This window comes from Anastrepha obliqua, chromosome 4 (assembly GCF_027943255.1).
Source record: "Anastrepha obliqua isolate idAnaObli1 chromosome 4, idAnaObli1_1.0, whole genome shotgun sequence".
Taxonomy (NCBI): Eukaryota; Metazoa; Arthropoda; class Insecta; order Diptera; family Tephritidae; genus Anastrepha; species Anastrepha obliqua.
In genome coordinates, this window is record NC_072895.1 from 121,861,296 (window position 1) to 121,873,277 (window position 11,982).

An 11,982-nucleotide genomic window follows, 5' to 3' on the forward strand; every position below is an offset into this window, starting at 1 on the left:
AACAAATATTTTTTTAAGCCATAAAAAATCTCCAAATTAACTCTTCTACGAAGGGCGCAAGCGTGTGTGGTCGACTTGAATGCCGAAAAAAAATAATGAAATAAAACTGAAGCTATGACAAAGACTGGAGAAACCCAATTAACCACGTAAATATGTAGCTAATGAAATAGTGAGTTGGGGGAGAAAAATTAAAATAAAATGTAGAAGAAAACCATTTAGAGGAAATATTTTATTTAAGAGTACTTGCTGGACTTGAGCAACAGGCCGCTGACAACCACACATTTCTGGCGAATAACAAATGCGTTAAATAATAAAAATGGGTTTATTTCGATGCGTTTTTGTAATTTTTTATACATGCACACATACTTTATTAGTATTTTTGTGTTTATTTAAAAAGATTTTTTAATTTTTTTCTTAAGCTGTTTTTTTTGTTGTTTTGTGTTCTTTGTTGGACATGCGCTTTGTTCTGTGAGAAATGTGGTGAACGTCGAATTGCTGTTAAGCGACAACTTGTATCTACAAACTACATTTCAATTAAGTGCCAGCACCAACGCCAACGGCACTGTCCCAAAAACACCAACAACATGGCATAATAAAAATTTTTCACAAAAGATTTGACCACAATAAAAGGAGTTTTCTCCACTCACAATGCACTGCGGTATTGGCTTCAATAAATGTGATCAATTCGGCAATAATTCAACGCGTGAACAAAAGGCAACGGCTGTACGTATTGAATTCATGTTATTGTTGTTGTAGTTTTTGGCGCTTACAATAGCGCATGTGTACGAATGCGGGTAGAGGTTGCATGCCCAAATGTATTTTTTTTTATTGTTGACAACCCGCTGTCACACACACCTACCTCAACAAAAGCACAACAACACAATCGAGAAAATTATGAGTAGAATAAAAAAAAAAAAATTTAAAAAGAAATCGCAGCCGAAAATAAAACATAAACATTTTTAAATTAATTGTTTGTGAACACCAAAGATAAATATGCGATAGCAACGGGGCATGCCCCAACACTAGTAAGTGTCCCGAAAACACTGTCGATAGGTATTGGCGCTCGACACAGATCCCAAACTTTATTTAAATATATTCTCACTTATGTATGCATGGCTGTATGTGCTCATGTACAGATGTATTCGTGGCTATAGTTGTTTACTCTCAGCTGGTTTTTTAAGTTGAAAATATCAAACTGTGTGATAATTAATGTTAAATGGATATCGGATTTCTGTGCCACAGGCGGCGTAGACACCAAAAATTCGACAATACATACTTGCAATGCTATAACTTGCAACGATTTATTGGCGCTGTATTGCCACATTTATATGCGGCTCTTTCAATACGAGGGTCAGGCGAAAATTAGTTTACTTGGATGGATTACTAAGTGAGTTAGTGTGGGTGGCAGGGTCGAAATGATGAAACACTTATATGAAATAGGTTGCATAAAACCCCATCTGTCGAGCGGAACTGGCGTGAAACTGGGAATTATTTCTGCGCCACCTTGCGGCTATTGAGCTGGTCTGAAAGGTATGCTAAGTAGGAAAATAGGTCTCGGTTGAACAGTTTTTGTTGTTTACAAAAACTTCTAAAACTACTTTTACTTATGTATAGGGTTGTTCAATAGGTGCGCTTCAACTTTTTTCCGATAGGGAGGGCGAACGACGCAATATTTTTTATTTTTCGCTTGTCATTTGTAAACTTCATTAGTATACATTTCATCATGGAACGCTACATACGTGAGCAACGATTGCAAATCGCGCAAATTTTTTAAGAAAATAATCGTTCTGTTGCTGCTACTTTAAGAGCATTACGATCATTTTACGGCCCATTTAACAAGCCGTCCCGTTTTGAGGTTATGTGAAGTCATTGGTCTACAGTAACAAGCCGGCGACGATTTGTGAGCTCAGAGCCAATATTGAACGCGAAACTGCTGGAATTTCGGCCGATTTATGCAAAAGAGTGGTCGAAAATTGGGTTCAACGATTGGACTTCGTAAAACGTGCACGGGGTGGTCATGCAAAAGAAATCGAATTTCATACTTAAATGTATCAAACTCGATAATAAAAAAAAAAATAAGTTAAAAAAGTCAAACCGTTTGTGTTTTATTCAAAAAAGTTCAAAAGTTGAAGCGCTCTTACTGAAAAACCCTATATATCAGGGCCATCAAAGAATTATTCAGCGCTCGAACGTTCAGGCTGCCCGGCATTTATTAACAGAACGAATGAGATGCCTTCGTGAGTCGCGTAGGTTTGAGCGTTGGTCGTTATTGTAGTGCCAACGATTGTATCGACAAGCACAGAGGGCAGAGTTTCTGAAACCAGCTCACACCAGGAAGTTTCGAAATAAATGAAGAAAGATTAAGATAAATGAAATATCCTGATCGGCCTGTCAATATGAAACCTCAACATCCTTAGATATTCTAATGAGTCTAAAGCTACATGATTTGTATATGACAGAAGAGGGTCAGTAAATCGTAAAGACCGCAAAGCATACTTTAGAAAAACCTTTTGAACTTTCTCAATTCTGTTGATTGAAAATTGTTGATGAGGACTTTATCATCAATTTTTCTAAAAATTAATTGTTTTGTAGGCTCAGTTTAGGTCTGAGGATACAGTAGGTTAAGTTAGGTTAGCCAGGTTGATTGTCTAAGGCAAGACAGTTGGCGGCTATACGGTCTATTGTGATACCTGCATTTGATTTCCTTCCCTTAACTGAGTTGTTTAAACCACTTAGATATTTTTGAAAAGGTGAATAGTACAGTGAGACATTTTGCGAAGTTTCGGGACACAGCTTCTTTGAAATACAGGACATTCAGAGATCCAATTTCTTCTTCATCTGCACAACTCTTGCAGAAATCATTGCTTCCATTCTACTAGTTAGGGTGCCAATAGTGCAGTGACTCTTTGTAACTCCTGTGAGAGGGCTGGAAGTTGATCTGTTCATTTTCTCAAGATCGATTTGGAGGCCCTACAGTTAGTAGTCCGAGCCTTCTATTGGTTTCCGCGATTACGCTCAAGTCAATCGCAGTGTACAATTCATTTAGAGGAATGCGTATGTCCACTACCACTCACTGAAGGTCAAAATCAAAGCCTTTCCTTGAAGACTTATCCGCTCTTTCTTTTCCCTCCACTCCAGAGAGGCCGGGGCCCAACAAAGTGTGGTGTTGTGTTGCTGGGTAAGCGGGAGCGACCCCGTACGTTCTTTAACATATCTGGACGCTAGTGCCTTCATGGCTGTTTGATTATTAACAAAAATGGTAAGGTTTAGTGGAACTAAATCCATTAGTCTAAACGTTTTTGCTTCTTTGTTTATAGCGTAGATCTTAGCATGGAGGGCGCTGCACCGATCTGGGTTTATTTTTATACTCAGAAGAAAATAGAAAAAATAAAAAAAAAAATAAAAAATGAAATTTTGACATAGAATTTTTTTAATGTTCTTACTCCACTCCTATAAGTCTATGGTCTGATTAAGACTAGCAACAAATAGTACATTTTATGAGTTAACTGTATATTAGTGTCATTCCAAATAAGACCATTTGGCTTATTCACGAAGCCACTGAGCCCGAAGTGAGCCCCTTTCAATGATGACTGAATTCGATGAGTGAAGCGCTCGGTGAATATTTTTTATTGAAAAATAAAAATTTTTGACGCACGAATAACTTTAACAACCATCATTTGCTCCCGCTTACGTGCTGTTTTACTTAGGTACTTATTAGACACCTGCTCTTATTGTTGCAACACTCGAACGTGCCACACCCGTATACGCACATATAACTCACCAAGCGTGAATTGCGTTTGCAGCACTTTTTATCTCTTCCGTCGCACTGTATTTAAAATGCATGCATGCATGTATGTATGTATCTGTGTTTGTTGCTTTTTTATTGATTTAACATTTGTTGCAACACACATTCCTTTAATACAAATACGAGCAAATTTATATGCAACCGCAGCAAGTACGTGACCTTTGAATTCTTCGCAGCGTTATCAGCCAAAATACGTCCCTCAGTTGCGGCACTTTGCTCTGGTTGAGGTTTTATATTTAGAATTCCACAGAAGTTACGTTTCACCGATCACTGTGCTGCGATTACTACCGTTCGGAATTCCCAACAAAATATTCTCCATTTACTTATTCACTCACTGGCATGTGTACGCGTTGCTCCTGCTCTTCAGGTAATTCATTGAGCCCGGCGATCGCAGGATCAGATTAGCTGCTTTGACAACGTGTCGAGAACAATGCGATTCGTGTGTTTCTTGCTGTGTTTTTGTACTTCGAGTGTTGTTTGTTACAAAATACTTTAATACCCTCAAAGCTGACCATCATTTATCATTCACGCCAGAGTCATTAAGTGTCCATTAGGATTGATGCTGATCTCAAAATGAATTATGGCTGCTCGTTTGTTGTAGTAAAATTTTCATGACTTTTTTGGAAATTCCAAATTGTTTATGGCGCTGGAAAGGAATTCTTCGAATTCTTGGAAAAAGTAGGAGAACAAAGAAAAGCAGTCAGATAAGCGAGGAAACATAGAAAGAGCAAGGCGTTCAATTTAAAATAATATTTTTAAGGACGATTCAAACACTCTTGTACATTAATTTCATATTGTTGACTAATTTCGTTAGCTACACTCGTCGGCGCAGATATTCTAACTAAAAAAGCTTACGTGAGCGCACCGCTTAGTTAGCTTTTCTTCAGGTAGATTCTCTTTTTATCGATTTCGAATGAGGATTTTGTAGGCAAAGTTTTCTCTGCGCTTGTGGACCGACGCACTTTATTACTTATAGGAACACCGAATTATTGTATACACTAAAATCCAAATTTCGTTTTCGAAAGAAAGCATTCGTTTCGTCGCATATGATTGTCGGCCGACCCATTGTGATGCCACTCGTAAGCTCGCAAAGTCAATCCTTCTAATTTACACTTGTGGTGGACCAGCAATGTTTTTTAGATGAAAACGCTACTGAACCAAAAATCAGCCTACCTTTCTGCTATTATTCCAGACTAAACGATGATTGAGAGCCAACTTGATCACTTAGCTGTGAATCCTCAGTGATGACGAAATAAGGCCTTAGATGTAGGCCTTATTTTTGAAAGACGCGCATCCATTGCAATTTTTAATTTATGGGGACCAAATTTTTTTTCTTCTCTTCTCCGATACTAGCGATACTATTCAAGAGAAAAAAATATTTTGGAGGCATTGTGGTAAATTTGAAACATTGTTTTTTTTTTAATTTAAATTATTCAATTTAGTTTATTTATTTAAAAATTTAATTTACTCATTCAGTGTTGACAATTTTAGAATAAAGTTTTTTAATGATTTAATTTTTTGTTTTAGTTTTATGGTACAATTTTCTTTTTAATTTAATTTTTTATTAAAATTTATTCTGCATTTTTTTTTAATTTTTGGGGTAAAAACATTTTTTTGTTTGATTTTTTTTTTTTTTTTTTTGAAAATACGTTTTTCCCCATTTCATTCATGTTCTTTGGCATAATAGCGACCGTTTCTGAGAGCCTCTCTTCCCGCCTAGCTTACATAATTTAAGTTAAGCTCGAAGCTCCAAAAAAATTAGTAGAAAAACTTTCACGATGAATACGCCGTACTTAAACTAAGCTTAGTGTTACAGAAACTCCCTCTGATGGCGGACAGAGTTCAAGTACTTTTATATACAAAAACTCACACTTATGTCATAATCTTGTTTACCAAATATTTAAGTACTCTAAATGTATACTAGTTTATACACATAAATATCTGGTGTCAGTCAGTATAATAATTCATGGAAAATGTGAACCCACTTAGCACCACTAAACCAGCCGTTTGCTGCCCACTTTACAACACAAAGTTCAAATATTTAATTAACTACTTATCTAAAATTACAGCTGAATCGACACTAACAAATTAACACATCCACAATTAAAATATAAAAGTGCGCTGACAAATACGAAAACAAACTGAATGCATTTACGCACCTATGAAGAAATAGGGCGAAGGTACACTTATGCAATCTTAATTGCATTGCGGTAACGGCAGGACAAAAGGTCAAGATTAATGAATTACCAGATTAAAGCAGCAACCAACCAAAGGTAGTAATACAAAAATACAAATATAAATAAAAATTGTAGACTCGAAAAGTCTATGAGAGTGGAAGAAGAAGTGCGGCACGAAGGCAAGCTAATACAGACTTCAAGAAAACCGAAGAAGCTAATCGTCATGCGGTGTGATCATGGGGCAAATGAGGTGTTTAAGCTGCCAATAAAAATCGTCTTATCAATCTTCGATTAAAGCTATAAAAAGGTTGTTTCGGAAGAGTGCTTGTGGCGCTCGTTGCAAGATGCGAAGATGAAAAATATTAAGTACTTCAAAGTAAGTCATAAAAGTGGCTTCGGAAAGATAAAGATGGGTGAGAAGAATAGATTTTCGAGCGTTAAGCTGGACTGAAAATACGTTGGTTGAATGGAAGATGTCAAAGCGCTAATTTTTTGGGAACCAGCAACCGCTCATTCTTATTTTTTAATTTTTCATTTGCTTGTGTCTGTTGTTATATATTTTTACGGCTTCCAATTTCCTTTTCGTCTTTTCATTTGTTTTGTTTTTACTCTTTTGAATGCATCGTATGCAATAACTACTTTTCTATTTTTCTCTTCTCTTTTCTTCCAAAACGACCTCCATGTCTGCCACATGCACTCGATCCGCATACGTATCGAAAACAAAAATAAAATCATTTGCCGGCCACCTTGTGTTTGTTACTTCTTAAGTGGATTTTTATTAAAATTACTTTTCGCTTTTGTTTAACTTATGGGATTGTCCCATGAAAACTATGTTGTGCCGACTGTCTTTATCGAACTACGCCAGTTCGTTCGGCACTACAGAGAGAAAAGAAATACAAATAACCAAAAAAAAAAAGGAAAACGAAAAAGTAGCAAGAGTATTGCCTTCGACAATAACAAAAACATATAGGAAAAAATGAATAATAATAACGCCGACGTAGAACATTTAAAGGCTTTTATACGCATCAGATTGACAAAGTTCCCAAAAGGCACGACAAAATCGAAGGAGTACGAGTCAAACGGTCCAGCGCGCACTGACCTGCGCTCACAAGCATTGAATTAATTTGTGTCGATGCCTGGTGGTTAAATGAAACGCAGGCTAGGTAGAAGCAGTAGCAGAAGCAGCTGAGAAGTAATCGCACACACTCGCAACAGCTAAGGCAGACCCGCAGTGGAAAGCCAGCAGACTTTCTATATAGTTGATTTAGCGTTGATTGGTGGAGAAGTCGTACTAGTTTGAAAGTGACTCGAATTGTACTAGTCCCAAAAGCAACAAGGAAGGAAAAATATTAGTTCGAGCGTGACTCGAATGGTATTGTACTATCCATGTAAAATTTGCTTTTTGAATCGGCTATAAAAAAAAACTAATCAATATTTTTTTAAACTTTTTTTTTATTTTGAAGATTAAACATTACCATTTATGAATGAAAAATAATATCGTTCAAATGAGTGCCACGACTGGCTTTACAGTAGGCCATTCGATCAACCCAATTTTTAAGCACATTTTCTTTTGTTTGGGCTCCAATTGCATGAATGGCAACTTCGCTTTCTTGTTTTAAATCATCAATCGTCTCTGGATGGTTCGCATAGCATTTGTACTTAACGGCTCTCCACAAAAAATAGTCCATCGGGCTTAAATCACAGCTTCGAGGCGGCCAATTGGTATCGGAATTCAAAAACGGTAGCCAAAAGTTCGAGTGTAATTTTGGCAGTGTGACAAGTTGCACCATCCTGTTGAAACCAAATGTCGTCCATGTCATCCTCTTTAATTTTTGGAAACAAAAACTCGTTGTCACGGTAACGCTCGTCATTTACTGTAACCGCGGAAGAAGAAGAAGACCCCCCACTTTGGAAATAGTTTTTCAATATTTCCCAATTTTGTTTAAGCATATGCGTCCTATTTCGTAAACGTGAAACCTATAAGTAAATTATGAACACATTTGATATGTCATTTGTGTTACCATTCTCAAAAAAATAGGTGGTTCAAAAAGCAAACGCTATATGGCCCACCCTGTAGATGCAAAAGCAACAAGAATGATAAAATAATCGTGTGTGACCCGAATTGTACTAGTTGCAAAACGATCAATTAGAGTTGTATGCAAAGTAGATATTATTCTAATATGATTCTAGTTTTTGTTGTTGTTTTATTTTTGTTCAATTTCCGAATAAATATTAATTTGGGATATGTAAAATTTAAAAATAAAATAATATTGATTCGGGAAAAAATATTGAAGATAAGAAAAAAAATGTATTCATAATAAAATACTTTTGAAACGTGCATTTATCAATTTTTATTTATTTTTTCAAATCGACCAAAATTAGACTAGAACTTTTATTGTCTATTACGGACTAGTTCAGTAAGTGGTATAATATTAATGTAGAAGCTGACAACTGACATTTCGTGGAATATTCCCATCCTAAAACAACCAGTTGGTAGTATTGAATCTAACTCTTGCAGTCGAACTGCAGAACTAGTTTAGAACTAGTTAAGCACTAGGAGGTTTGCCTGCAGGATACTTGCAACAACTTTATTGTGCGGGTCGCACACACTTTGCTTCGCTTCGCTTCACTAACGAGCCGCCCTGCTATCCAACTAGCGACTCCTTATAAACTTTCACACAAACTACTGCTATACATATTGACACTCTTATATGTGTGTGTATGTGTGCGAGTACACATGCAAGTTGCCTGTCTCACCATCCTCACCCAATCATTTATTCATCTGCTTAACAACCACTTAAGTTCGATAAGCGTGTGTCAAAAGCGTTTACGAGAAGGTTAAATGTACTGTATTTCTTTCCACTACCTTCATTTTCATTCTTACACGCAATTCGTGGGGAGCAGTAAGGAGTAAAGACGAAAGCGGGTATTTTAAGAAATCCCAGAGCGTTCAAAATAATGCAGAATGGGAGCTACTATTGCTGCTTTTGTTACTTTTGCTGGAAGTTGAACAATTTCTTGTTATTGTAGCGGTTGTGTGTGCCACACTCAAAACGAGAAGCTGCTCGACTGCTGTTGCTGCTGATGGTTAAAGTGCAACCGAATTGCGATAAGCGCAACGATCGTCGATTTGTGAGACTTCGGCGCTTCCGAAATTAGGTAGCAGCGAATGAGGCTGGAAGTGAATGAGGTTGGAATAAAAAGAAGAATTTATTAAAAGATATAATTTTATAAGAGCAAAGAAGATTTGGTTGTTCGAGAAGGGTTGTGGAGTTGGTAGTTGGAGTTAAAAAAGGAAAGAAGTGTCCTACGACGGATGGAACCGGCCAGGCAGTTATTTTTTAATTTAGTTTTTGGATAAGCAGTTCGATACCCCATTAAGTTTTAATATATTGTAACACTATGCAAATTTGAAGTAGATCAAAATTTTCGGTGATTTTTGATAATTTTTTCCCCTAAAGGTGTTGCGCTTTTTCTCCTTATAACCGAAGTGAAATCAAAATTTAGTCTTTGTCTAATTTTTAAAATCCGTATTATATTATATTTGTAGGCTCAGAATTGTTTGAAACAAGAGACTCTAAGAAGTGACCGAAACCAATGCGTGGCTGAACTTTAGTTGAATTTGAAGAAGTGGAGGAGCGCACATACATACGGAGTATATTTAGAAGAGGGGCATTACGCTGATCTTATTTCTATCTTGAAAGTCACCTTCTGTGCGATTTTTCTTAATAAGGTAATGGTAATATTTATGTACAAATAACAGGAGTTTCAAGCAGAAAATAATTGCGTCAGTTTCTCGTACCTCATACAGCTTGTTTAACTTCATTTCTACTGGCTCTGTTAATCGCAATTCCATTCAAATACTATTTACAAAGTCCTGTAAAGAGAAGTCGTAATATCTCAGTAGTAAACTACTACTATTCACTAAAATGTTAAATAGCGATAAAATACTTATAAAAAAAACCAAAATGTCTATACTAATCTCGCAGATCAGAACAAGCAAAGTGCGTATTAAGGGGTAACACCACTGTACACGCGTAAAATAAACACGATTTTTAAAGAATTTTTTTGTAGAGAAGGGAAGAGAAAACAATCACTCTGATTTGGGAAGTTATTATTTATATACTAAAATACAAAACTACAAAGTTTGATCGAAAAATTTTACAAAATGGCGGCATTGGAGACATTTTTGTAATGTGGTTTCTCTTGAAGGAACTCCGCGGCACGCAGCACAGAGGGTGCAAATTTTAATCTGGAACAAAGAAACATTTTTTTTCTTAATCTAGATAAGAATAGCTAGAGAAACACGTAGGGGATTTAAGAAATAATATATTTATTTTTGTGGAATTAGCAAGCATTTGAAGGAAAAAACTCTATTTTGGACTAAAAAAACGGCACTTAAATAATTATAACAATCGTTTAAATTAATCTATCGAAAATCCCCTACGCTCTTCTCTTAAGAAGGTTATTATACAGACGTAGTGAAAAACCTGATTAAAAATATTTAAAATTGTTTGAGTTATGCTGCGTGCCAATTTCAGAAAACGTGTTTTGAGAAAAACGCGTTTAAAGTTTGGAAATTTGGAGAAGTCGTTAGGTAGCAGTCACTAACGCTTGGTTAAACGCTTAAAATATTTATGAAATAGACTTCGGTAACGTATAAAACTTTTTGTTCTGTATTTTAAAAGGTTCAAAGAATTTTTTAAGCTTATAAAAAAAAAAATCAATTTTTTGAAATTTCTACAGTGGTGTTACCCCTTAAGCTCTGTAGTTAATTTTTTTTTTCAAATCCGTTCTTACCTCAATCTGCCTTGCTGGCTATTAAAATTTATTGTTTTCCGAAAGGTGTGAACTTACGAAAACGAGTGTTTTTAACTGATAAATATCTTCCATTGAATATTTTCTTTTACCTTCTTATGGAGATTTTTGTGCTTTTATTTTTGGAAAAAATTTAATTAAGCGCTTCTTATTGAGCGATCAACTTCACGTTTCGTTGCGTTAATACGCGAGTAACGAAGGCGTTTTCTTAAATTCTGATAACACAGTCGATATGCGAAGGAATGCTTGGCAGACGGAGAGCTAGAAGCTGATTAAACTGTGTAATACGGATTAAAGTGAAGTAAAGGGCGTAGCAAGGAAATTTCAGAGATTTCTTTTGCGCTTACAGAGGTGGTAATGAGTGAAGTTAATTGAAAATTTTATGGCGTAAAGGGAGTTCAAAAAATAGCACAAAAAAAATTATTTTGAAAATGCCTGGTAAGGATGCATTCAGCACTCTTCACAATGAGTGAATACCCAATTAACGGCAATGATAAACAGCTTGGTTAGGGAGCTTGTGCGAAAATTTCGCAGTCGTTGTATGAAATTAAGCTAATAATGCATCGAAAGCAACGAGAGTCTGATAATCCATGGCAGCGGTTACGTTCTATGCGTGTGAGGAAAGTACTGAAGCTATCCTAGAGATTGCTCAGGTTTCGGGTAAGGTAAATGAACTTTATTTTTGGCATTTTCTTTGTCGATCGTAGAAAAATGAATAAAGTTACGAGTATTTGTGCGTCCTTTACTCCAGGTTCGGTGCCTAAATATGATCGAATTTATTTTTTTAAATTTTTATTGTAATATCTGATGTATGTCAAAATGTTAAGTCGCTTGGAGCAAAATTGACAAAGTTAAAAGTATTTGTGCGTTTCCTACTTTTACCTATTCAAATTTATTGTTTTTTTTGTTTGAAATTTTTTTATTTTTGAAATCCATCTACACCATAACCATACTATTACTGAACCAATCGTTCTGAAATTTCACATAATGGTGCTTGCAAACTTCTTCACATAATTCATTCATTACATTTGAGAGTTCTTTTGTTCTTTTTCAATGAAAATTAATCTTAGACTAACAAATTAGCCGTCTCTTCTAGCGAAACCCAGAGTTTTGGCTTCAAGTGTTACGAAAAATTTAAAAACCGGAAGTATTCTCCTATGGGTGCCCCGAAAAACATCTACT